Source organism: Equus quagga, chromosome 22, assembly GCF_021613505.1.
Source record: "Equus quagga isolate Etosha38 chromosome 22, UCLA_HA_Equagga_1.0, whole genome shotgun sequence".
Lineage (NCBI taxonomy): Eukaryota > Metazoa > Chordata > Mammalia > Perissodactyla > Equidae > Equus > Equus quagga.
This window is the reverse complement of record NC_060288.1, coordinates 38,069,921-38,097,343: the sequence shown is the minus strand read 5'-3', so window position 1 is coordinate 38,097,343 and position 27,423 is coordinate 38,069,921. Positions and strand designations below refer to the sequence as shown.

At 51.5% G+C, this 27,423-nt stretch overlaps 1 protein-coding gene across 6 annotated transcripts in view; it reads right to left on the bottom strand.

Annotated features, from left to right (window-relative positions):
• ERICH1 (glutamate rich 1) overlaps nt 1–27,423 on the bottom strand; it is a 132,269-nt gene that overhangs the window by 17,955 nt on the left and 86,891 nt on the right. For 5 of the 6 annotated variants that reach the window (XR_006886651.1, XR_006886652.1, XR_006886648.1 and 2 more), the window contains one exon: nt 16,242–17,513. The gene's annotated coding sequence lies outside the window, so the exon portion shown is untranslated. Of the gene's footprint in view, nt 1–16,241; nt 17,514–27,423 lie in introns of those variants that run through there. The other variant, XR_006886649.1, reaches the window with a different exon arrangement.

The window sequence follows — 27,423 nt, the reverse complement described above, 5'->3', positions numbered from 1 at the left end:
TTCCTCTCATGACACGTCTCTAGGGTTGACCACATGGCACATCATAACGCACATTCTTCTCATGACACGTCTCTAGGGTTGACCACATGGCACATCATAACGCACATTCTTCTCATGACACGTCTCTAGGGTTGACCACATGGCACATCATAAAGTAAACTGCAGCACAGATAAAGGGACTGAAATAATACAAAGTATGTTGTCTGAGTACAACAGAACTAGAGATAAATAATAGAAGGAAATTTGGGAAATTCACAAACGTGGAAATTAAACAATACATCCTAAGTAACCAATGGGTCAAAGAATAAATCACAGGGGAAATTAGAAAAATCTTGAGATGAATGAAAATGAAAGCACAACATGCTAAAATGTATGGGATGCAGCTAACCAGTGCTCAAAGGAAAAATTATAGCTATAAATGCGTAAATTAAAAACATATATCTCAAATCAATAATCTAACTTTCCACCTTAAAAACTAGACAGAGAAGAGCAAACTAAACCCAAATCCAGAAGGAGGAAGGAAATACTTAAGATTAGAGCAGAAATAAATGAAACAGAGAATAGAAAAACAACAGAGAAATCAACAAAACCAAAAGTTGTTTCTTTGAAAAGATAAACAAAATTACAATCCTTTAGCTAGTCTGACTAGAAATAAGAGAGACTGAATTACCAAACTCAGGAAAAAGAGGGACATCTTATAAAAATAATGACCTTATAAAAATAAAAAAGGATTATAAGTGAATACTATCAACAATTGTACGCCAGCAAGGTTAAGTGAGATGGATAAATTCCTAGAAAAACACACACTACCAAAACTGACTCAAGAGGAAATAGAAACTCTTAATATACCTAAAACAAGTAAAGATATTAAATTAATAATGTACAGGGCCAGCCTGGTGGCGAAGTGGTTAAGTTCGCACGTTTCACTTCGGTGGCCTGGGGTTCACCAGGTCAGATCCTGGGTGCAGACATGGCACCACTTGGCACGCCATGCTGTGGTAGGCGTCCCACGTATAAAGTAGAGGAAGATGGGCATGGATGTTAGCTCAGGGCCAGCCTTCCTCAGCAAAAAGAGGAGGATTGGCAGCAGATGTTAGCTCAGGACTAATCCTCCTCAAAAAAAAAAAAAAAAGTAAAAACTTTCTACAAAAGCCTAGGTCAGAGAGCATCCCTGGTGGATTTGATCAAACATTTAAAGAAGTGTTGATACCAATCCTTGACAAACTCCACAAAAACTAGAAGAGGAGTGAGCACTTCCCAGCTCATCCTATGGGGCAGCAGCATCCTGAGGCCAACACGAGGCAAAGACGCCACAACAGAAGAAAACTGCAGACTCACGTCCCTTCGGAATATAGATGCAAACGCTCTCAACCAAGCACCAGCAAACAGAATAAAACCAACACAAAGAGGAGGATTACACAACATGGCCAGTGGGATTTACCCCAGGAGTGCAAGGTTGGCTTAAGAGCAACCAAGGCAACACTGTATACTTAACAGAATAAAGGGCGAAAACCACATGAGCATCTTAACATATGCAGGAAAAAAGTTGACAAAATCCAACACCCTTGTACAGTGAAAAAACAATCACCAAACTGCGAGTAGAAGGAAACTGTCTCAGGCCGACCCTTATATTTGCGGTCAGTTGATCTTTGACAAGGGTGTCAAGACAATTCAAAGGGGAGAGAACAGTCTTTCAAACAACGGTGTTGGGACAACTAGGTACCCACACACAGAGGAGTGAATTTGGGCCCCTCCTTAAACTACATACAGAAATTAACTGAAAATGGACCCCAGATCTAAGTGTAAAACTCTTAGAAGAAAACATGGGTGTAAACCCTCACCACCTTGGATTAGGCAACGGTTTCTCAGATTTGACACCAAAAGTACAAGTGACAAACGAAAAAATAAATTGTAGTACATTAACATTAAAAACTTTTTTGTTGCAAATGATGTCAACAACAAAGTAAGACAACGACCCACAGAATGGGAGAAAATATTTGCAAATCATATATCTAATGAGGAAGTGGCATCCAAATTATATAAAGAACTCATATAACTCAATAATAAAAACACAAAACACCCCATTAAAAATTAGCAAAGGATTTGAATAGACATTTCTCCAAAGAAGATGTATGGACGGCCAACAGGCACATGAAAAGATGCTCAACTTCATCAACCATCAGGGAAATGCAGATCAAAACCACAGTGAGACATCTCTTCACACACACTAGGATGGCTATAATCAGGAAGATAGGTAACATCAGGTGTCAACAAGGACGTGGAGAAATTGGAATTGCTGAGATAAAACCAATGAAATTGCGCACCCTGCTGAGGAGAATGTGAAATGGTGCTGCCACTTTGGAAAACAGTCTGGCAGTCCCCAACAGCTAAAAGTAGAGTCACCGTATGACCCAGCAACTCTGCTCCTGGGTGTATACCCAAGAGAAATGAAAACACGTGCACACAAAAGCTTCTACACAAATGTTCATAGCAGCATTAGTCATAATAGCCAAAAAGTGGAAACAACCCAATGACTACCATTGAACAGATAAAGAGAATGTGGAATATTCATGCAATGGAATATTACTCAGTCATAAAAGAGAATGAAGCTCTGACACATGCTACACTATGAATAAACCTTGAAACGTGATGCTGACTGAAAGAAGCCAGTCACAAAGGACCACATACTGTATGATCCCATTTATATGAAATGTCCAGAGCAGGCAAATCTGTAGTGGCAGAAAGTAGATTAGGGGTTGCCAGAGGCTGAGCGCATAAGGTATGAGTGGATGGCGAAGTCTAAGGGGTGTGGGGTTTCTTTGGGATAGTAAAAATGCTCTAAAATTCATTGATGGTTGCACGACTCTGTGATCATATGAAAAGCCTTTGAATTGTAAACTTTAACTGCGTGAACTATACCTCAAGTGTGTTAAAAAATAATGAAGGACAGAAGTCAGACTTCATCTTTAGACAGGAACTTACTCTCACTGTAACAAGTGCCAAAACCCGCTTCTGAACAGGCACAATTTTAAGCCCGTTTCTGAAGTTTTCAGGAGACTTACGTTTTCTCCCACCTGGGGATGTGTGCGTCCCAGCTGGGCCTTCTGTTACGCGGTGTCGTCTTCACCTTGGGCTACGGTGATTCTTCAAAGGTTTGTGGCAGAAATGCCATTTCGAAAGAATGGTCCGGATTTTTCTGTCCCATAAAATCACAGCCATGTTGTTTTAAAGACGTTTATGTTCTGCCTGACAAGGAATGTGATTTTTATTCCATTTCCATCCCCTCTGCGATAGGAATGCCCTTCGTGCTTCACTGTTTCCCTCTGTAGGTACAAATCTTCCAGGTGTGTGAACCGCTTCCTGCCCACCTTGGCCTTCTCTGTGGCCTTCTCAGGAAGACTGCCTGACTCTGAGGGTGCCTTAAGGAAGCGTAAAGAGAGATTGCACAACGCCGTTTGCATCTGTAATTAGGTCTGAGTCTGTTTAGAAATTGTGATATTTTAGAAAAGCCCCTTTTCTGAATATTTTTCTGAGACTCAAACAGTGGGGACTTGAGCGCAGCTTGAAAGAGAATGACTCGGGGCAGCTTTCCTGACACCTCCCCTCTTCTTTGCTGGCTGCATCTTGCACCCATCGGCAGAGCAGGGCGAGCAGCCGCTTCCGATGCTGCTGCGGTGTCGATGCTCCAGGCGGCTCCAGGCGAGCAGGTACTTATTAATCCAGTTCCGAGACATAAACAAAACCGTAGCTGAGAGCCTGCCACCGGGCTCAGAGCACCAGTGCACGTTCTGAGCAACGGTACAAAGCTAAACAGACACACGCAAAATGCAAGTCAGGGTGCTCGGGACACAGCGACCCCTCTGCTGAGAAGAGACTCTCGGATAATTTTGGTGTAAACTCTGCCAGGACCTGCCAGGCCCCTCTCCTGAAAGAAGATCCCAGCTCCGCTTCGCAGGAGGAGAGTATAATTCAGTTTACTATCTCAGCACCCAGCAGGGTGCCTGACGCATAGTTTCTTCCTCCGTGGTGGGCCTCGCTTCTGCCTTGTGGGGCTCCAGCTGCACGGAGATGGAAGCAGTGTCGGATACCTGGCGTCAGCCAAGGTCGTGACTCCTAGGAAGATCTGACAGGGACAACAGCAGACTTGGGTCTGAGTCCATATTTGGTCATTTACTTGCTTGCGACCTTGGGTAACTCACCCAAGCCCTCTGAGCCTCAGATTTCTCAACTGTAAATTGCACATAATACTTACCTTATAGGATGGAAGGGCCCAGTACATAATACGCTTGAATAATCGATCGTTCTTTCTCCTCTCATCCCGAAATGGGAGAAGTTAGCTCTCCCAGCCTCTGAGAACCTTAATTTCATGTGGTATTTTCAACAAACTTTTATTGTGCATCTTCCATGGGCCAGGCGTGCACCTATGTTATTTCATGTAATTCCTGTCAAGCCTTCTGAGGGACGATAATGATCCACCGCTTTTTTCCACATAAGGAAAGTGAGTTTTAGAGAAGTCCAATAACTCGACCCAAATCCAGCTGCTGGAGAAGACTGTTTGACCACAAGCCAGGGCCTTCCTCACGTTCACCAGCTTCACGCGGCCTGGCTCGCCAGCCTCGCCTCCCTGGGCAACAACCAGACCACCCGACCCGGGCAGCCTGGTCCTTACCCCGGCCACGCCAGACCGCTCTGCCCACCCGTGCCAGACGCTCCCCCACCCCCGCCAGACCCCACACCAGACTCAGCACCAGACCCCCACGCCAGACCCCAGGGGCTCAGCAGCAGGTTGCCTGGCCCGGCCTCTGCAGGGCCACCTTCTCCGGGGGAAGGGACGGACCATCGACAGCTGTCCTTCTGTGCGGCCACGGCAACGAGACAGTGAGCATTGGAGGCTGGGAGCCTGGTGGCTGGGGTCGGGCTCTGCTCACGTCTGGTGCCTCCTCCCTGGTGAAGGAGGCAGAGGCGCGGGGCAGGCCTGGAGAGCCGAGGCCCTGCAGAGAAAGGCCAGCGAGGCCGCTGCTGGGGGCTTTCCCACCGCAGGGCGCCAGTGCCCACGCCCCTCCCTCGTCTAACGCGGCCCCTCCTCTGCCCTCCCAGGGTGCCGGCAGGAAGGAGAGGGAGCTGTGTGGAAGCAACATGGACCTTCGAGGTTTCTTCAAGGTTGACTGTGAGGCTGAAGAAGCAGGTTGGGTGGGAACTCACCTGGCCTGTAGTTCTCAGCCTGTCCCTGGATACCGACTCTAACGACAGTCCTTTCCGTCTCGTCTCCATAGATGCTCCTTGACGTTGACACACCATCACTCTGTCCTTGGACAAAGACTCGGCGAGACTCTGGGTCCTCGGGACAAAGCCCGGCCCCTCCCAGCAGGGTTGACCGAAGATCCTTGGAGACAAGAGCAGATGGACACACGGTGTGGCGCAGGCCTTCTGGGAGGATTCTGGAGACCGCATAGGATCCTCGCAAGTTGCAAGATGGGGATTCAGCCTCAGGTTTTCTGTCCCTAAGCCGGCATCTCACACCGTCGCCTCTGGAACAGGCAGCCAGCGTGGCCCTGCAGAGAGCGCGTCGCCGAGCAGTCAGGCACCACTGAGGTGGGGCAGCCTTGTCAGCCAGCAGAACAGACGCTCCCAGCTGGAGCTGAGACCCTCCCAGTCCGTCTCGGGAGGCGAGAGGAGGAGGACCCACTGAAAGGACCACACGAGGGCCCGTGGCGCGGCTGGGGTCACAGGTGGGATCCTGTCAGCCAGGTTCCATCTGGCCCCACATCGTGGTCGTAAACGCTCCCCGATTCCAACCAGCCCCTCCCTCTTCTCAACACTCAGGGCTTTAGAAAGGCAGCAGAGATTGTGCAGATGGACTAAACCCACTCTGCACACAGGCTGTGGAGACAGAGTGAGCAGGTGATGGAAACAGAGCCCTCTGTGCACAACCACCTGTTATGGGGCAGATGGAAGGGGCTGGGACCCGGGGAAGATCCCCTCCCGGGAGCAGCTCTCCAGGGTGAGGAGGGGCCCTCTCAGCCTCTTGTTTTCCGTCACATCTGCCTCTGGGACCCTGGTTTCCCAGTGCCACGCTGACCGTGACTCGTCTCCACCGTCCTGCTCTTGGTGACCACAGCAGTGTCAGCAGTCCTGCTGCTCTGGACCCCACGGGGCTGTTGAGAAAGCTCAGGGGCAGGAGGGGCCTGGTGGAGGCACTGTGTGCTCAGAGAGAGGCAGGGGGACGGATGTGGGCCTGGACTGTGCGGCAGGTGCGGGGCAGGCGGGACGGGGACAGACGCTGAGGTGCGTGACCAGGAGGGAAGCTCAGGGGCTTTCAGCCCCCTACACTCTTCCCTCGGAAGCCGTGCGCCCAGCCTGGGAGAGCCGGCGAGGAGCCGCGAAGGCGGGTGAGTACTCGTGACTCCAACCCTCCAGCCTCCTCCCGCCACCCATGCTGCAGGGAGGGGAGGAGACAACAGGGAGGGGCTCTGTCCTCGTGGGAAAATACGCATAAAATTTACCATTTCTCAGTGTACGGTTCAGCGGCCTTAAGTACCCTCCACTGTTATATACCGTCAGCCCCGTCCATCTCCAGAACTTTCTCATTAAACATTCACTCCACAGCACCCCCATCTACTCCTGTCTCTATGGATGCGACTCCTCTAGGTCCCTCAGATAAGAGGGATCTACAGTATTTGTCCTTTTGTGACCAGCTTATTTCACTTAACATATCTCCTCAAGGTTCCCCTTGTAGCATGTGTCAGAATTTTCTTCCTTTTCAGGGCTGAATCACATTCCATTGTGCAGACAGGCCACATTTTGTCATCCACTCATCCGTCGAAGGACTCTGGGTTCCTTCTTCCAGGGAGGGCACGGAGTGCCGGGCCAGAGTCAGGAGCCCGAACGTGGATACCATGCCCCCCAACTTCTGAGCCCCCCGAGCTCTGATGCTCCCACTGGGAAATGACAGGACTATGGTAAAACAGGCCGACACACTCGAAGTTCTGTACATTCTTCCAAGGTCCCCCAATCTCCACCCTCGTGATTATGCTTATAGAAACTTACTGAAGAAGGGGAGGAGGTGCAGAGAGAGGAGCGACCTCGCTGGGCGAGCACCAGAAACGCCTGCACCCTTTCCACGGGGAAGACCACACCAAAATTCACACGAAGGAAATCTCACTTGGTACTTGTTCCTTGAAAGGAAAAACAAAACCAAAATAATAATACTCACACGCCCCCTATAAAAACCCCGCCAGGTTCCTTGTAGTGTTTGCCTCCTGCCTGTCCTCATTTCTGAAGGAGTCTGCAGGCATCTGCGCAGCCCAGGGTCCGTGTCGGCGGGTCTCATCCCCGCTCCCCCCACCGCAGTCTGTGCGGGTGCTCCAGATCACAGCCCCGCTGCTGTTACAGGCTCTTAACATCAGCCCTGATGTCAGCTCCCCACATTGAACCCAGCAGATATGGGGTTAAAACTAAAACCCACCACCCCCTTTCCTGCTTCTCCAGCTCCACTCATATGTAAATACCTGTTTCTTTAAACTTGGACTCTTTGAGCTTTACAACTAAATGGGAGTTACAAATTGTTAAAAGCCCAGGTGGCCTGGAGTTGGAGGCACACTAAAGTTTAGCTGATCATGTGTCCTCGAGTTTGCCAGGAAAGCCGCTGTCTCAAAGTACCAAGGAGCGGAGGCTTCCCAGACCTCAAGTCCTCGACTCCCGGCGCTCGAACCCGCCTCAAACAAGAAGAGGAGACAACGGTGAAGGACCCCCACCTGCCATCCTCCTTTCTCACCCCCCCCCCCCCCTCCCCCCAGCAGCCCCCCAACGCCAAACGCAGGCTGGTGGGTTCACACCAGCCTGCACAGCTACATGCGCCCCCTCCCCTACCCAAAACCCCAAATAAAAATCCCTACCCATTCCTCATTGGGGAGCTAGCAATTTTTGAGGTACGAGCCCTTGCTTTGCTCCCTGTGCCTGGCATAGTAAAAACCTTTCCTCTTCCGCTCAAGACTCTGTTCTCGTTATTTGGATTGGCGTCGGGTTCAGAGACCGAACTTTCAGTTACACTGTCACGACAGTGTCTCCAGAATCAGCTTGAAGGTTAATGGCTCACACCCGTCAAGGCCAGGGCAGCACTCTCTCCATGACGCATGCGTCCAGGAGCTGAAGGACTAGCTGGCCAGACACTCATTTCTTTTTTTTGTTCACAGGTTCTAAGTTAGACACTGAGAACGAATGAAAGACAGAAGGCGGGAGGGAGGGAGCCTAGGTCAGTCCTCCTGCCTCTGAAGGAGCCCCACCCGCCCCCAGTGGGTGCAGCTCTTCCATCTCCAGACAACGAATCTGCACACTGGACTTTTAATCGAGGATGATGAAGATAAATGCATTTCTCTGTAGTTCTCTTAAAAATTACACAAGAATTGGCATTTTTATAGGCAATGACTATTTTTATATGATGATGCCCTGGGGGACGAGGAAAGGGGGCTTCAAGGGGCCAGTGGAGTCCCCCAGTCGTGGGTCCCAGGGTGCAGGTCTCCGCCCACAAGCCTTTGCCAAGTTCAAGGCTGCACTTGTTTCTGCGACGCAAAGGTGCAAAGCCGTGTGCCGGCCGGAACGCAGACTTCTCCCCGAGACGGTCTCCTTGTTCCTTAAGGCCTGGATCGGAAGGTCTCTGCTTCTTTAACCTTTTCGAAGCTTCACAACCAGAAAAAACCACCTCGGCTTCCTTGGGGCACACGCTCCGACTGCTCCACTGGACTGGACGCCCCTCAGGGCAGACTCTGACCTGAATTTCGTGCACAGGGAAGGTTTGCAGAATCAAGGCGTGTGGCTGCAGGTGAGCACTTTTTGTTTTTACGAACTGTTAAATTCTGCTGTTACATTATTCTCATCAGTGTCTAATTTTTCCAACTAATCATAAACTGCTCAAGTGGAGGCTGTTCTGCTCAACTCTATGACATCTGCAGTGTCCTACCTAGAGCAGATCCTCATCCTCCACAAATCTTCCTTGAAAGCAAGAAAATAATTTATGTTAAACCTCACCATAATCCTTACAGTGAGAAAAATCTTTAACATTTTAGAGTTAATTAATAACTTCATTAGTTAATGTTTTCAGATAAAAAAATCTTTGAGATAATTTTTCTCAAAATTGTGATTGATTTCAACCAAAGTCTTGACAACAACTCCTGATTATCAGCACTTGAGTAAAAAATTTAAAAAATGCGAAGGCAGAAAGAAATTTTTAAAAAATTGTCTCTTCTTGCTTAAGGTTAAAAGAAAGTGAAAGATCAAATTGTCCAAGGATTCTTAAAGCTCATCTATTTAAAAATGCATGGAGCTTTATTAATTCAATATGCTTGTTTCCCATCTTTATAAGCATAAATTTATGAACATTGTTTTGGTGCAGAAAGACCACTGGAATAACTAACAAAAGATAAGTATCTGAAATACTGAAGGAATGTATAAATGTGTAAGAACAAACCAAACAACCCAATATAAAAATGGGCACAAGTTACGAACAGGAAACTCTCACAGAGGAAACACGAAGCCCGAGTCCTGACAGGAGGCTCAGTCGTACTCGTCGTTAGAGATGCAACCAAGACAACAGTGATGTCGTTGACACGACGTTGACGAAACTTGAGACACACCAGTGGTTCTCTGCTGAGGTGACTTTGTCCCCCGGTGACATCTGGCAACGTCTGGAGTCATGTTTGATTGTCACAACCAGGGGTGCTACTGGCATTTACTGGGTAGAGGCCAGGGATGCGGCTCAACGTCCCACAGCTACAGGACAGACCCCTCAGGGAACTGTCCAGCTCAGAAGTCACGAGTGATGAGAGGAAGAAACCCTGAGATGCACTGGGGGGACGTAGACCAACTGGGACTTCCGGATGTTGCTGGTGGGAGTGTGAACTGGTGTGACCAGCGCAGAGGCCGACTTGATACTGTCTCGCAAAGATGAAGGTGCGCACACCCTTGTTGTTAGTGGCCTCGAGTCAATTCCGACTCACAGACCCCAGCAGGCTGTCTGCAGGCCCCAGCCTTGGGCTGCACAGCATCCCATATGCCCCGGGGCTGCTCTGAGCCCCTCTCCCAGCCCGCGTCTCAGCCCGTCGGACAGTCCGGAGGTTCGGAGCCCACCAGAGGCCAGGCCGTGTCGGGTCATGACGACTTCGTCCCTGTTCCAGTTTGCCTCCTTTGAAGTAACACAGCAAATGTCCTAGATACACGTGTGTGTTTTCTTTATCTATAATGTCTTCCTGCTTGTGATCCAGAAAAGCCAAACCCAAGAAACGTGCATTAATGAGATGTTTCCACAGAAAAGGACATTCACTTTCGTCTGATGAGCGTCAGCAACTCCCTTCTCAGCTCCACGTAATTGCCGCTTTCCAGCTTTAGTCCCATTCGGGCTTATGCTTTCAGTCTTTGTTTTCATCTTGTTCGCAATGAAACGCAACGTGACACAGGCAGGCAGTGGAGGGAGGTGACCCACTGGACGGGCACAGCGAGCGGCCAGCCCCACCTCCGCGTCCGGACAGGAGAACACCACCGACAGCGATGCCGGCTGGATCACAGTTCTCGCAGCCGCGTCCTGGCTGTCGGTTCCTTGGGGATAGAACCGGGTTTTCGTCCACTTTGGGTACAGCTGAGACTGAAGTTGCTCCAATTTGATTTTGACAGAAGCCAGTAAAAGCTTAAAACCGTTCACATCTTAAAGTACCAGAAATTTGTTATTTTTCTTAAAAATCCCAGTTTTGTTTCAACCAAGACTTTAAAACAAGTGCTTCCAGGGTCAGTGAGGTTTTGAGGGAGACGTGCAATTGGACGAACGCTGCAGAATAGTTCAGGTTACCTTTTCCACCGAGCCTGGAATTCCCCGACTTTCTGCCTTTGTGGGAGAACCGACCCCGTCAGGCTCTGCCTGAGCCACGCTTGGCTTCTCATTCCTGGACGCGGCTGACGTTTTCCCGTTCCCCCTGGACACGTCCAGGCAGAGGCTGCACACGTTCTCCATCTGTAATTTTATACGTAAACAGACACACTGGCGGAAAATGATGGGCAATGTGTTAGAACCTGACCAAGAGTTCATTTTTCAAATTTCCTTGAATTAATTCTTGTGCAGGAAAGTCTTCAGCGTGGTATAAATTTTTTTGTAATTAATAATGCCGAAAGGAACAATCTTTATCCATTAAAAAATCAGCTGTTTAGGATGCCCCTTAGTGGCTAAACATAAGCACTGTTGACAGAGCACCATTTTCCAAATTGAAAAATAAAAAAGAGAGAGAGATCCCCAAGGCCCCAGGAGCAATCTTGGAGGAAACTGATGCAAAGCAGTTACACCCACTCACAGTTGTAACTCCAGGCTTTGATTAGCTTGGCGAAAGTTAACAGCCGTACCCCAAGGCATCTCTTAAAGGGCCCCTCTGGTCCCACATCTGCGAGACCTTCTTTCAAAGATTATTCAGATCACAGTTTAATGATATCCTCTGATGTACTGGAGGGGAGAAGGGGGTCCTGTCAGAGCCTGTTGATCTGTGGAGGCTCCTCTTGCCTCCTGGCCATGGTTCCCTTCTCTCCACGCCTCGTGGAGCATCCTCTTCCCTGGGCCGTCTCGACCATCGTGTCAGAAGGACACACAAAACCTCACCTGCTCCTCCTTCCTTCTCGAGTCCAGGAGAGGGAACGCTTCACTTCTCTCTGTTCCACTGGCCTCAGCACAACAGCTGTTTGCATGTTTCTTCATTGTTAAATGAGTGAATAATAGATTTACAGCCTCTGTGCTGCTCAGAGCAGAGGAGGACACGTGGCAGTGGCTGCCTCACAGGATCCTATTTAAATGAAAAAGAAGAAGCTCATGCGGGTTATTTTACTTCTGGTGATTGTACACAAGGAGGGGGTGTGTGTGTGCACGTGTTTATGTGTGTTTGTATGTATGTGTGTTTTCGTGTGTTTGTGTTTGTGAGTGTTTGTGTGTCTGTGTGTGTTTGTATGTGTGTATGTTTGTGTGTGTTTAGGTGTGTGTGCTCATGTGTCTGTGTTATGTGTGTGTTTGTGTGCGCATGCATTTATGTGTGTTTGCATGTGTTTACATGTGTGCACGTGTCTCTGTGTTTGTGTAGGTGTTTGCATGCGTGTGTGTGAGCATGTATGTGTGTTTGTGTGTTCACGTGTCTTGTGTGTTATGTGAGTGTGTGTGTTTGCATGTGTGTATGTGTGTCTGCGTGTGTGTTTGTGTAGATTTTTTAAATCACCACCTGGATGCAGGCCACGTTGTTCGGACGTCCCAGGCAGCCCGTCCAGGTGGTGGGCACCGTGGAGGAGAGGGCGAGTCCCCAGCGAGGAGCGCACTCTGCTAGCTGCGCAGGCTGGCTCGAGTCCATGTTGCAGTGTTCTGCTCTGATCCTCTTGGTGGGGCAACTGCTGCCAAGAATGTCGAGATAAAGAATAGCATGGCCTGGAAAGGACTTATTCTTTAAGTTACAGAAACCACAGTTGAGCACGTCCCTGGAACTGGTTCGTTCCGTGGGCTGAGATTGGGTGTCAGTCCGTCTGTGTCACACCTGTGCTCTCCCACGTTAACCTTCACAAAGCACCCACACCCGTCAGCGCAGGGTCCTTGTCTGCTCAGAGGCCAATTCGACTGGATAAACGTGTTTGCAGACCTGGAAGTCTGCCGGATCAGGCGTCAGGAAATTGAGTACAACTCATCTGTTGCCCCCGTGGCCCTTAGAAGGCAGCACGGCGCAGTTAATGGGAGCGACTCAGGCTGAGGAGCCGGACTGAGGCCGGTTCATCCTGGGGCTAAATCTGAGCACCTAGATCAGACCCACCTGCAGCAGGCCTTCATCGAATCATGCAGTTTCACTGAGCCATGCTGTTGTCAGCGAGAAAATCAGTTGGTTACACAGCCCTCCGTGGCCCCAGGACCCCAATCCTCTCCAAGACCTGGTGGTAGGATTCATGCCTGGCCCAGCTGGGCATCCTGCACCCTCCTCTCATCCACAGCTGGCATCTGTAGCCCACGTCCTACCTGTCATTAATCACCTCGAGTGCCATTCCTGTCATTTCCCTTGTGCGAAAAACAAGAGGTAATAATAAGCACGAGGCAGATAATGTGCAGAGGAGGAAAAACTTCCATCCACCCTCTTAGGTTCTGTCCCTGGGCCTGAGAATTAAACTGGCATAAGACGGATTAGCAGGAGAAGAACATGCAAATTTATTTAATATTTTTACACGTACATCGAGTCTTCAGAAGGGAAACGAAGACCCAAAGGAGCCCTTAGGTCCCAAAGCTTATACGCCTCCTTACATAAGGCCAGAGAGCCTGTCCTGCCTCTGCTGCCTCTCGTGCACCTTCAGCTCAGAATGGTCAACAAGCCAAGTGGCGTATTCTCGGTGGCGGGTTCTGCACCCTCAACAGCGAGCTGGTAGACAGATGTGTTGTGCTCACCAATACGGCTGTTCCTGTCAGGCAGTGCCAGGATGAGGGTGCCGGGCACGCAGGAATTAAAAAGACCCATCTGTTCCCAGCGCCTCTGACGGGGCGGCACTTCAGCCTCGTCACAATCCAGCTCTCATCCGGCAGCTCTCAATTCAGGGGGAGGAACAGAAGTGTCACGGAACTGGGGGCTCCCGCATATAGGGGCAGGGCCCTGTGGCCGCGGTCTCCCTCCTTTCAGCTCCCAGAACCCCCTCACTGGCCTGGGACTGCTCCCGGTGATTCCCAGAGTTGTGAAGCAGCCTTCTCATTGCCCCGTCCTCGTCCCTGCCACACAGGTGTCCACATTGACACCTTGGGGCTCTGACAGAACTCTGCTGGCAGCCTCACCCAGTGCTGTTCACCGTTGGGAAGATGAGCCGCAGCGAGCACACGCTGGGGACATGGGCACTGCCGGCTGGCCCTCTGCGCCTGCAGCTGTGGCACCAGGGTGACACCCCTGTGCCGTGTTCTCACAACTGTGCGCGAGTCTCCACCGTGCAACGCACACTCGCCTGTTACACACACTCGCCTGTATTTCTCCCTTTTATTGTAGGTAGGGCGTTGTGCTAATTTTTTGAAAACTACATTTACAAGTAGATGGTTATATCTGAGACCGCAACAGGGCACAGGACGCCTGACATGACAAGGGGCAGGGAGCTAAGGCCGGAGAGCACCCCAGATCCTGTTCCAGCTGGAGCTGCGCTTCTCCCTGCGAGGCCCGGTCTGCAGACCCACCCCGACAGAGCCCGGCGGTGGCGGCTCCGCTCGCGACGGCCGACCCAGACCACGCGGTCCCGCTGCGCGCCCTCCTCCCGCAGGAGCCGCAACAAACAGCGCGAGGGTCCAGGCGCGTCGTCCTCGTCGCCGGGAAGGTGGCAGCACAGCGACCGCACGAGCGAGTCCCGAGGCGGAAGGGGCTGCGACACCGCGGGCACCTGCGCCCCTGGCCGCCGTCGCAGCGTTTCCCGCGTTATTTTCAGGGACTCTCGGTCCAGACGGCAGAGAAAAGGGAAGAGGAGCCCCGCCTTCTGCTCCCGTGCACGGTAGCGGCCGACTTAGCGCTCACGGCCCGGACTGTAACCGTATCGCCCGTCTGTGTGCATGAGACGCCTGCGTTTAATACGGGCGGCTACACCACGTGTTAAACACGCCCCGGCACGGACACACGCATTCAACGTCAGCATCACCGCGCGCCCGGAACGCCGCGCAGACCCCGAGTGACCGGCTCCGGGTCCCAGAAGCTCCTGGACGTGGGTCCTGCTGCCTCCGCGGAGGAGCCGGAGCCGGAGCCGGAGCCGGCGGGGCTGCGTGGCCCGGACTCCGGGGAAGGAGGAGCAGGCCGGAGCTGGGGCGGAGCTCCAGGCCTGGACCGCGCAGAAGGACGAGCCACAGGGGAAGGAGGCGAAGGCAGACCCCGTGGAAGGGGCCGGCTCCTGGATAAGAAGCCGCTCACAGCAGCTGCCCGTCGGCCCCGGGCCGGGACCCAGCGCCACCCTGAGCGGTGACAACAGTCCCTGCTCCTTGCTTCAGAACCTCCCACCAGGAGAGGTCCCTACAGGGCAGAGTTCCCTCCCGCTGACCCCACAGGCCTCCAGTCAAAACGCTGGACCCACCGCCTCGACCCCGAGGGGCATTTTATCACCTATGACCCCCGAGTCATCTGGCTCCCTAGCCAGGAACCAGCAGTGGCTGACTCGGTGGCAGGATGGCGGCCGAGAACTGTGAAGGTCAGGGTTGGTGGAAACCTTCAGCCCGGGGGTCTTTCCCTGTGGCCCTGACCCTAACTAGGACCAGACTCCAGCGTGGTTTACACTGGCTGCTGGTGCTTCATAAAACGTAACTAGGCGCTTATCTGAGCCACCGGCACAGGGGGGCTGCGTTCCTGCCTGCAGGTCCACAGCTGCTGAGACACTTGCCTGACTGGTGATAAATAAATGGCAAGCAATTGGATAGATTGGAGTATATGAGGAAGGCATTTGGTATAAACCTAATTCGGCCTGACCTTGTTTTTGAAAGCGGCCTGATGTGGCTGTTGAGCATGCCTTGCATATCTGCTTTAAGCATCTGCTGTGTCCCAAAGACAAAAACAAATGGCCTTATGATAAGCTGCAACTTCCCCCACATGGCATTTCCTTAAGGATAAGCATCTCTCCCTAGGCTAGGAACTGATTGCTGTGCCCACCCTGTGACCACACAGCTTGAGACAGCAGACCTGCCACCCACTGTGTGCATAGCTGTGCTGTGCTGGCTAGGCAATCTCATGACTCTTGTAAAAGGGACATTCCCATCATATGCGATGGATGCTCTTTGTTCCAGGATGGTATATAACCACTCTGTGCACCCCGCTTCTTTGGTGCCCTGGGGAAGGAAGGCCGGGTTAAGCTCCTCCTCAGATCTGGCTCCTAATAAACTTGCCCCAGTTTTCATTTATAGTTTGGTTCTGGATTATTTGCACTGACACTGGTCACGGGCTGCTCTCATTTTTAAATTTCTCCACTGCCTCCAACAGCAGTCACCTCAGTACAAAGTCGAATGGAGAAATATTTATCATTTAATTAAAGCAGGAGCTGTCATAATTCTTCCTCCAAATGTTTGGCATTAGCTATTCCAAAATGATAGCCACTATCAAAAATTATCATAACTCATTTACTTTTTAGCAGATGCTTAATTAAGACTTTCATGAACTATTACAGAGTTAGCCAGGGGAAGTCTGCGTTCACTCAAATTAATTTTACATTATTACAAGCTAGAATGACTTTGAGAAAAATCGATATGGTGTTTCAAAAGCTGTAATTAAAAGGAGAAAAAATTAGAATTTTTCTCCCTACCTGCAGCAACCTGAGGTATTCAGAGTGATTCTCCACACATTTAAAAAGAATTATCATATCAGAGTGACAAGGAAAGTGTGGGAAAAACCTTCAGCTCTCACAAAGATTAAAATTGAGAAATTTGCCTAAATTGACATTTAATGAAATACAGACTCAAATTTGGTTTCGGAGAGTGCTTCCATCCCAAGATAAGAGCAGCGTCTCAGAGGAAACTAATGTGTGACTCCAAACGTGTGAGTGGTATCTCACGACGCTCACTTCTCTCGGGTCCACGAGGTGAGGCAGACGCCTGGGTCAGGTCGTCCTCATTTCCACTCCTTCGCTGGGGGTCACCAGGAGACAATTCGGGGCCTGGGCCCCCATCCCAACATCTACACCGTTTATCAAGAAGGAAAGCAGTGACAGGGAACTTGTGGTACGTGCTATTAACCACACAGGCAATGAATCCACTCAGCAGACTGTCTCCCGAGCAGCTCCAGGAGCATCCACCGTGCTGGGTACCCTGGAGGCAACGAGATGCAGCCCCGGGCCTGGTTTCCCAGCATCTGAGTCTCTGAAGTGGAAGCTCAGCCCAATGCAGCAAAGCAGCCCAGCGTCAGCGGGCAGGTGCCCGGAGCCCTCAACATCTTACCTGGCCATCTCACTGGACCCTTCTCAAGGCCTGTCCGGTGCTGCTATCATCCTGGTTTGTGGGTGGGGAAACAGGGGCAGCCCGTCCACCCTCTGGCGAGATCTAATCTCATCTCCGAGAGTCACTCGAGCTCCTATGTGCTGACCCCACGGCAGGTGAGTTATTATGAGGATTCTGGTTCACAGCTTTTCCGAGTCATGGGCCCCACCCGCAGAGAAGCCATCACGATGCGCCCGTGATTATTTCTCATGATGGTGGGCTCGGCGATTCCCAGGCGGATGCTGAGTTCCAGGTCTCCAGAAAATCCAGAATCTGCGATGAGAGGAGAGTCCAAGTGAACCAGTGACGGTGAGCTGACCCTGGGCTGGACGTCTGTGCAAATCGTGTTAACAAAGGGACAGACACGCCAGCTACACTGATGCCTGCGGAGGACCAGACGGAGCAACGACATCCTCCGAGCACGAGGATGAGCTTCCACAGCCGCCAGCATCTTGTGATTCACCAGAAAACACCACGAATTCTACTGGCAGACTGGAACTTGCTCAAAAACAACTTTCCCATTGTTGGAAAAACCTTCAATCCAAACTTCCTCCTGAAATAACGACATAAAGAGGAATTATTGCAGAATTTTTAATGTGAAAAAATGGATGAATCACTTATCAAACACTGAACACTTGAACAATTTTCTTGAAATTTAGACCCCTTAAGTAACGTCGCTGAGAAGCAGTCTTTCTGTCTCTGACGCCCAGCTCCATGGTGCCGCTCATCTGCCAGCAGAAGAAATTCTACATTCACAAGATCTCTTCCATCAGTTTTCAATATTTGATAAGGATTTTAGAAAATTTCTGCTGGGCTCTGTTATAAATGCTACCTGGATTTAAAAAGTAATCTACCTGGGGACCATGTGATGGAGGAGAAATTCCCCCTCCTCCCTCTCGAGGGCGAAGGTGTCACTTCTCTGTGGCTCTGGGGCCGCAGGCCCTGCAGTGACCACGGGGACCACCCCTCATGAAAGCATCCTAGATGAAGACGACTTCAGGACAGATGGTAGAGACACGCAGCAGAGACACAAAGGACGAGCTTAACGAGGCTCCTGAGATGTGCGGTGGACTGGGGACCGCGCCCCTCCAGTCTGTGCTCAGAGCGGGCTGTGCAGCTGCCCCCACCTGCCCTATTGGGACATCTGCGGACGTGACACGAACCTCGCCAGCGCGGCCAGTGTGTCCAGAGGGAATCAGTCCACAAACAACCCTCAGGAAGGAGCACCGTCCACAGCATCGTCATTCCATGCTGGAAACCAGGCCCTGAGGGGCGAGTCAAGCTTTGCAAGGCCTCATGCTCGTCAGCAGAATGGCCAAGGACTTCAATTCGGGTCCCTGGTTCCGGACTTCGACTGAGGCAACAGCTGTGCGGCTTCCTGAAGACCTGCGCCCTCGCCGACGACGACGGAGGGAACCGCGGGGGCGTCTGTGTTCGATTTCCCCTGAGACGCAAACGAGGTCGCCCTCGCCCCAAACAGCTACAGCTGTAGGACCATTGTGACCAGTCCCCTCCGAGACCGGCGAGCTGCGACCACCGGTGAGCACAGCCGCGGCCCAGCGTCTCAGGAGGAGCTGGAACCGGGGTCCGCAGCCCGGCCTGAGCTCCTCGGGGAGGGCCTCCCGGAGCGCGCAGTTCCTTCTCTCGCGCCTCTCCCCGCCCCCCCGCCTCTGCCTGCCGCTGCCTGCCCCACCTCCCCGTCCCGCGTCTCCCTTCCCTTTCGCTTTCCCCTCCTTAACCTTAGACTTTCTGTCTCTGAATTGACAGTATCGTAGAACGTAGTTTTGTGTGCTGTTTGCTATTCCTGTTCAATGGAAGCTCAATTCTCTCTGATTCTTTGGAAAGCAATGTGATGGATAACATTATGTGTGAACTGGACTGGGCCATGGGGCCCAGATGTGTGGTCAAACATCATTCTGGGTGTTTCTGTGAGGATGTTTTTGGATGAGATTAATACATAAACAGGTGGACTCTCAGTAAAGCAGATTGCTCTCCTGAATGTGGTGGGCCTCATCCAATCAGCTGAAGGCCTGAATAGTGCAAAAAGACTGTCTTCCCTGAGCGAGAGAGAATTCTCCAGCAGACAGCCTTCAGACTTGAGCTGGAACACTGCCTCTCCTGGGTCTTCAAACTGCTGGTCCTCCCTGCAGGCTATGGACTTCCCAGGCCAATTGTGTGAGCCAATTCCTTACAATAAATCTCTTTATATACATATATATATCTCCTATTGTTTCTATTTCTCTGGAGAACCCTAATACAGACAGTTGGATTGAATATACTACAATTTTATTTACAGGGTAAAAACTCAACTCCAGTCATGTCTATTATGTGAATCCTCAACATAGTTTTTCTCCTGCTTAGTGATCTCAAGCAGAAAAACAATATTCCTGCTGCCAACAAAGTTCTCTATCGATAACTAGATCAACAGGACTCATGAGATGTCATCAGAAATTATCTTCAGTTTATTTCCACTGTCCTCTGAAGCTCTTCTGTGGGGATGTTCGTCAGGCAATTCCATGACTATCTGCTGTCTCTAATATAGAAAGTCCCAGAGCGGCTTTAGGTCACTGTGTCCCTGAAGGTCCTCAGAGAAGCAGACGCAAAGAGGGATCAGAAACACAGAGCTCGCCTGGAGGGCGTATCTGTGAGAGACGAAGAGTGTGTCGGTCTGCGAGGGCTGCTGTGACAAAATGCCACAAGTGGGGGCTTGAACAACAGAAACATATCATCTCAGAGTTCCGGGGCTGGAAGTCTGAAATCAAGCTGTTGCCAGGTTGGTTCCCTATGAAGCCATGAGGAAGAATTTGTTGGATGGCTCTCTTCTAGCTTCTGCTGTTTTGCTGGCAATCCTTGGCTTTCCTTGGCTGTGGATATCCCCCATCTCTGCCTTCATCTTCACATGGCGTCTCCCTGTGTGCGTGTCTGTGTTCCCTTTTTATGAAGCCAGTGATTTTGGGTTAGGGACCCACCCTGCTCCAGTACTACTTCATCTCATCTTAACCAATCATGTCTGCAATGACCCTCCTTCCAGTGTCACCGTCTGAGTTCTGGATGTTAGGACTCAGCACATGGATTTCTGGGGGACACACTTCAATGCCTAACAAGGGGGAGAGAAGGAGTGAGAGGAGAGCCTCAGGCACATGTGGGTTTAGCACCCGTGAGTGGAGAGAGAAGAGAGAGAGGACAGGCAGGAAGCACGCCAGGCACACTGCAGGTGAGAGCACGATGTGGACAGGCCGAGGGGACCTGAGCACTGAGCTCGGTAAACAAGGCCTGCACTGGGCGAGTCCTCCTGACATGCTTGGTCCTCCTGGGAGGGGCTGGGGCAGCATGGTCACAGTGTGAAGCGGCCATGGGCCCAAGGGGCAGCACCGGGGCCGTGGGTCAGCTGTGCTCTTGAAGGAGGTCTGAGCGACACACCGCCACAAAGGAAGTGGGAAGGGGAGCATGGGCCACCTCACTGTGAGTGTAAATGTGAAGACGCCAATAAGTAAAGGAGCTACGCAAATCCTGGGTGATGGGCAGGAAAACGAACCCAGCCAGGAACGCTCGGATACGGGAACATTGGGAAGCCTGTCAGTGAGAAGCCACATTCCAGCGACCGCTGATGCAGAACAAACTGCTCAACTCAGCGGCTTGCCTGGCTAGGACTTCACGGGTCAGAAGCCTGGGACACGGGCAGTTCTGCTTGGGTCCCCTTCTGACTGGGTCCAGCTTCTTAGATGGTTCACTCTTGTGGCTCAACCCACGCGCCTGCATCAGTCTCTCGAGCACGGTGGCCTCAGACTTCTAGCACGGCAGCTGGTCTCCCCCAGACGGAGAGACCCAGGAAATCAGGTGGACTTACTAACTTGTCATAAAGTCACCCAACGTCACTTTCATCATGTTCTTTGGTCAAAGAAATTGTCTTCTCAAGGTCCAGGAGAGGGGACAGAGACCCCACCTCTCAATAGGAAGACTGTCAAACAATTTATGACCATTTTTCTTAAGCTACCACAGCACACAGTGGACTAAAGGAGAATAAACAAATTGTGTTCTAAGCAGATGCAGAAAATTCCCTTAATGACATTTAACCCTTGTCTATGATGAAGTCTCAGAAAACAAAGAATAGAAGGAAATTTGCTAACCTGAGAAAGGCAATATATCAAAACCTATAATAGACATCACACTCGATAGATAAAACTTATATAATTCATACCAAAATCAGAAACAAGACACAGGTACCTGGTATCATTGCTACTGTTTAACATAACACTCAATGTCCTGGCCAAAGGTATAAGACATGAAAATAAAATAATAAGGTTGAAGATTGAAAGAAAGAGATAAACTGTTATTACCCACAGTGGAAAAGCTCATCTACACAGAAACCTCAATAGGATCAATAAGCTTTTAGAATTAATAGGAAATTGAGCAAAGATGCCAGATCCAAGACTGGCTTACAAAAATCAGAATCATTGCTCTACCTCATCAATAATCAACTAGAAAGTTTCATAGTAAATAAATAAATGTATTCAAATGCTCTAATGGTGAAATATTATGGTAATAAAATAAAAAGCAAAATATATAGTAAATAAGTAAATAATCATTTACAATAGAATAAAAACATAAGCTCTAGGCTATCCCTTTGCATTCTGTACCATTTTACACTCAGCTACCATCTGCATACAGCTCCACACTCCACATCTTGACACGGAATCTCGCCTCGTCGGGCTGCTCTGTTTCCTTCACTCCGTGTCCTCAGTGCTCAGAACAGTGAGAGGCGCTCAGTGAGTGTGTGTTAAAGGAATGAATGTCTACTCAATGAGGAGTCAGGAATTGACCTAAGGAAGGATGCACCAGACTTTTATGAAGAAGCATTTTTAACTCTATTGAAGGACAGAGACGAAGATGTGGACAAATGAGGAGACAAGCTTTTGGACGTGCAATGGTAAGGATGTCAGTCCTGAGTGAATGCATTCTTTCTTTTTTTTTTAAAGATCAGCATCTGAGCCAACGTCTGTTGTCAATCTTCTTTTTTCCTTCTTCTTCTTCTTCTTTCTTCCTCTTCCTCCTCTTCCTCTTCTCCCCAAAGCCCCCAGCACATGGTTGTGTATTCTAGTTGTAGCTCTTTCTAGTTCTGCTATGTGGGATGCTGCCTCAGTGTGACAAGCGGTGCTAGGTCCGCACCCAGGATCTGAACCAGTGAAACCCTGGGCCACAGAAGCGGAGTGCACAAACTTAACCACTTGGCCATGGGGCCGGCCCCTCAAATGCATTCTTTGCAATGCAAACAAAAATTCCAGCTGGAATTTTAGGTAAGCTGAAAAATATAATTTGAAATCTATATGAAAAACAAAAATACATGAACAGCAAAGTCGATTTTAAAATGTACAGCAAATGGGGACTCCCTGCCTATGGTGAGACATATGACAGAACCGCAGTGACAGAGCCATATGGTTTGCTGTAGGGCCACAGATGGAGTCACAGAACGAAGGAGGATGTGGAGACAGACCTGGAGTCACAGGGGGACTGGATATGTAGTGAACACGACTGACCACAACCGAGAGAGAAAGGACAGATTCTTTCAAAGGTTGAGGTTGAGAAACTTGCTCATTAAATGGAGAAAAAAATGGAGTCGGATCCTTAATTTTGTTGTATCCAGTGTGGACATTACCTGGATTAAACCCTCAAACGTGAGAGGTAAAATTACAAAGCTCACGGAAGAAAGTGCAGCTGTTTGAGACCCAGGAACGGGAGAGGGATTTTCACCAAACTCCAGGAGCACACATCACCAGGCGAAGGACCGGTGGACGGTCCCTGAAGACACAGTGAGCAGACAGCCGGGATCCCAGAGGAGGCTTCTCGCCACGTCTGAGGCTGACGCGGAGCTGCATGCAGAGCATTCAAGGACTTCAGGTCAACGAGAGAAGAAGGGAATCCTACAGAAAATGAGGAGCTGACGCGCAGCCAGTCCTGGAGGGGGCCTCAGGGAAGCAGACCTGCGGACACTTCTGGAGACTCACTAGTGAGCAAGAAACGCCAGGTAAACTGGAAGCACTTTACGCTATCGGAACGGCAAAAGGAAAAACAGCAAGGTGGGTGTGTAAGTGGGGCCAGTGTGTCAGGTGGTGACTGAGCTGCCGCTGTGGCTGGCGCTCTGGACAGCGTCTGGCCAGCTGGGAGGGGACGCAGCCTGCTCTTAGGTGGAAATTCACTCTCGCAGTGGTGCTTACGAGGCGTCCGCGGTGCTGCGGCCACTGGGGGAGAACTTGTGAGGGGACATGGGCCTCCTTCTTTCTCAGGTTGGCCTGGAGGCGGCCTGGACCCAGGGGAGGGGCCGGGGCAGCGGGGTCAGCAGAGGCCTCGTCCTTCTCCTGCTCTCCCGTGGCCGCCTCACGTGCCTTGTCTTCAGGCTGTAGCCGGTTTCTAGGCCAGTCAGGGCGGTGCAGCCGCTGGGAGGAGGGACGGACGGAGGGAACACACCCCTGGCCTGGAAGGCACACCCTCCACGTCCCCTAAGAATCTCGTAGGTGAGATGCAGTCACGCGGCCACCCCCAGCGGCAAGTCACAGCTCTGATCCGTTCCTGAGAGGAGGAGGGGACAGGTGCGTGCACGGTGTCTCCTGCCACGGGGGGCGGACAGTAGGATATGGTCAGCGCAGAGATGGCAGGCATCAGATGAGGGGTCAGACGGAGTCGGGCCCACAACTAGATGAACACAAGCAGGACGTGCACATCTCAAAGCCCGGCTCCTGGGAAAAACGAGAGGAGCCGAGCACTGTTGCACAATGCTACTGACGCAGACAAGACACAGCTGCACAAGCGGGGCGCCCATCGAGGTCGGGGTGCAGACACGTGGGCACGTGGGGACCCAGGAAAGCGGGCAGCACAGAGGTGGGAATACTGTGGGGCAGGCGCGTCCTGTCCTGGTGCGGCTGAGCGTCGCAGGGGGACGGCCCGGCCCGCCCGAACCACCCGAACTGCAGCTGCAGCCTCAGAACAGCCGCGAGGGTGCAGGAAGCTCCAGGTTCTGAAAGCGCTGGAAAGGCGGCTCCTCAAGCAAATGAAAAAAGTTATTTTGTCTTTGATGCTGGGAGAAAACTTCATGTCAGAGATGAAAATGGGAACGAGGGAGGGAGCCTGACGATCACGGCCGAGAGTCCTTTCATGCGGGAAACCGCGACCCTCCCAGACAGCGCTGCCCACCACGGTTCCGCGTAACGTCCTCCTGCCATTGTCTCTGTGAGTGTTTGGTGGGTCAGCCCAGTGGCATGTTCGGGACGGTGCCAGCATTTAAAGCTCAGAAGGACGACGCCACCTTCATTCAAATGCTCTTCCTGGGAGCCAGATTCTCGAGTGGCCGCACGCCACCATGGAGACACTGGCCTGAGTGTCCCCCTAGACAGGAAGTGTGTTACCGACCTGGTGAACTTAGACCTGGGGTTTAGGCTAAACACACTTCACTCCTGTCCACCAGATCCAGTGGAGTTGGAGGACGGGCGTCTGCTCTCCGGGGCTCTGCTCAGAGTAAAGATTTAGCTAAACAACGTGTGGACCCCACGCCATCTCTGTGCTTCACCCTGAGAAGAGAGCGGAGGTTGTGACAATGAAACACAGTCACGCAAAACGGATGTTATGTCCAGCGTGTGGCAAGCTCCCTTCTCGGCCAGGAACGAGGTCTTCTTTACCCTGCACTGCCCTCAAGGCCAAGAACAGAGAACATCTAAACAGGCCCCTGCCCGTCTGTGGGACGTTCTCTGACCCGCCTCAGAAGGTAAGTCAGCCCCTCTCTGCCACAGGGGCCAGTGCTGGTTCCTTTGGGTCCTCCCCTAAGAAGACGGATTCCAGTTAGCAAGCGCCCCTCCTGGAAGAGGCACCAGAGAAGACGGATCCACAGCACCGAGGACTGTCCACACTGGGCTGCTCGCCCAGAGCGTGTGGACGGGCAGCTCTGGGCTCCCAAGATAACAGAGATCATCTATTGAAGTGTGGGAGACGGGCAGCAGGGAGGCTGGCAAATAGGTGGCGACAAACCAGGACTTCAAGCCACCACAGCAAGCTGGAGTCCATGCAGAAGACATTCCCAGGGATTCATGGGAGAAAGCGGACACCCGTGTGGGAGAGCGTGGACACCCGAGTGGGAGGCAGGGTCACGTGTCCACCATGCAGTTGGGACCATCTTGGGCTGCTGACCCTGGGAGGTGGGCACCTGCTCTCAGGACTTGCCAGGCTTGTCCTGCACGCACAGGACTCGTCCACAGGAGCACGCGGGACTCCGCTGTGTTGTTCAGAAGACTGAGGAGCTTAGGAAGCTCAAGATCCGACAGAGAGTGGCTTTCGCGCATTTACCCTTCCTACTGGGAGCACGTGGGGCTGAGTTCTGTGAGTCACGTGCACACTGGGGCAAGCCGGCCTGTGGTCCTGTTTCTTGTGCTCTCTTCCGAGGTGGCTATTTCCAGTCTGGCTTCACGACGAGGAAGCTGAAGCTCAGCGAGCCGGAGCCAATTCCTGTCGGCGTGAATCCAGGTGGGCCTGGCTCCGTGGTCCGCGTCTGTCTACACCTTCCCGCTCCAGATCTCACCGACGCCTTGTGATGAGAGGATACATCGAGGAAACGTTTGTTTTTCCTGCCTTGGGGACTGACCTCTGACTCAGGGTGTGACTGTCTGATGACGAAACGCGGCAGCTCCAGGCACTGTCGGCTTTGTCCATTTCCGTCACTTTCCTCTGCAGGACCCTGTCACCTCCTAAACTAACTATGGGGCGGGTGTGGGGAGCAGGTCCTCTGAGGCGAGGCCCCTCAGCAACATCCGTCAGGCGGCTGGTCCCAGATCTCTGCTCCAGGCCAGCCCAGCACCAACAGGGCATCTGTCAGGCAGCCCAGCACAGCCAAGGATTTCCAGGCGCAGAAGCTGGGCATCTCCCGCCTCCACCCTGCAAACAGAGTGTGTACTGTGCTCTCCAGACAACAGGGAGGAGAGACGGCGAGCACAGGTGTGAACTCAGACCACGCTGCCACTTATGGGCCGAACCCTCCTGTCCTTGAGCCTCCTCTGGGCCGTGCCGTCTGCAAAATGGGGTCACAGAACCACCGATGCTTTACAAGTGCCTGGAAGGATGCACCATTTCCTAAGGGTTGGTTACTGCTGTGGACTGAACTGTGTCCCCTCTAATTCGTAGGTTGAGGCTGGAACCCCCAGTGTGACTGTGGACATGGGCCTGGCGGGAGGTGATGAAGGTTAAATGAGGTCGTAGGGTGGGCCCTGACCCCATAGGACTGGTGTCCGCATGGGAAGAGAAGGAGACACCAGAGGACACCTGGTGTGAGGACACAGCTAGGAGGAGTCCCCACCAGGAACCGGATCTGCCGGCCTCTTCATGTGGGACGCCCGGCCTCCAGAACCGTGAGGAAACTGTCTGCGGGAGCCCCTGCCGGCTAACATCGGAGCATCACCTAGGAGCTGATGCACCGCCCAGCGGACACCGACGGGCTACTGTGTCCCTGGTGCCGACAGAGTGAGGCTCGCCCGCCAGTCTACCTGCCCAGCCGCCCTCTGTGAAACGTGCTGCTGAGCACAGGCTCGGGCGGCACAGCACGTGGCGTATGCAGAGCTGGGGGCAGCTGTGATCCTACTCGATCAAGCAGGAGGAGGCGGCTGAAATCGCAGAAGGAAACTTTAAATATGCTTATTTGTGATGAAAAGATCCCGAATTAAAGCACTGGCTTGTATTATCCAAGGAGACAGTGGAACTTCCTTCAGTATGATTTAGAAACAGACCGAGGATCCATCTCTAGGGTGGTTTAAAAACAGCTGAAAGATGGCGTGAAGTAATTTTAGCCAAATAAAGTATCAGATTATTTGTGCATCTAAAACCTTGGGGTTCTGGTCTCGCCTGGTTTCAGTGGTTTTAAAAAACACGTTGCTCAAAAGCTGTAGCTCCCTGGTTTATTCTTTTCAGCGTCTGATTCAGTACAAAATTGATATTTTGATTAAGTTGAATTAGACACAGTGAATCAGTGCCGGTTATTTTGGGCTTAAATTCATGCTTTGGTTCAGCTCAAGTTGCTAGTCTAGCGGAAGGAAGGAAACGACTTGATTTATTTATTTTTTATTGAGTGCCTCTGTGTGCCAGGAACTGTGCTGGGTTTTATAGGGGTGAAGCTGCCCCAAACCTGCCTGCTGCTATGAGTCACATCGGGTGGGTGCATGTGGGGAAGAGCGAGGACGATTCTGAAAAATACATTCAATTCTGAAATCGATTTTAAAAATCATCCATGTGCTTCTTGGAGAAATGGCTGATCTCGGCTCTGGGGCACGTGTCTGGGAGGCATGGAGGACCCAGAGAGAAAGGACGCACTCAGATCAACAGGGCTGTTAACAGGGCCTGGAGCCAGCTTGCAGGGGCCCCGCTAGACACAGAAAAATCCACAAGCTCATAATGGGGAGAGAGAGACACAGACAGAGACACAGAGAGACACACAG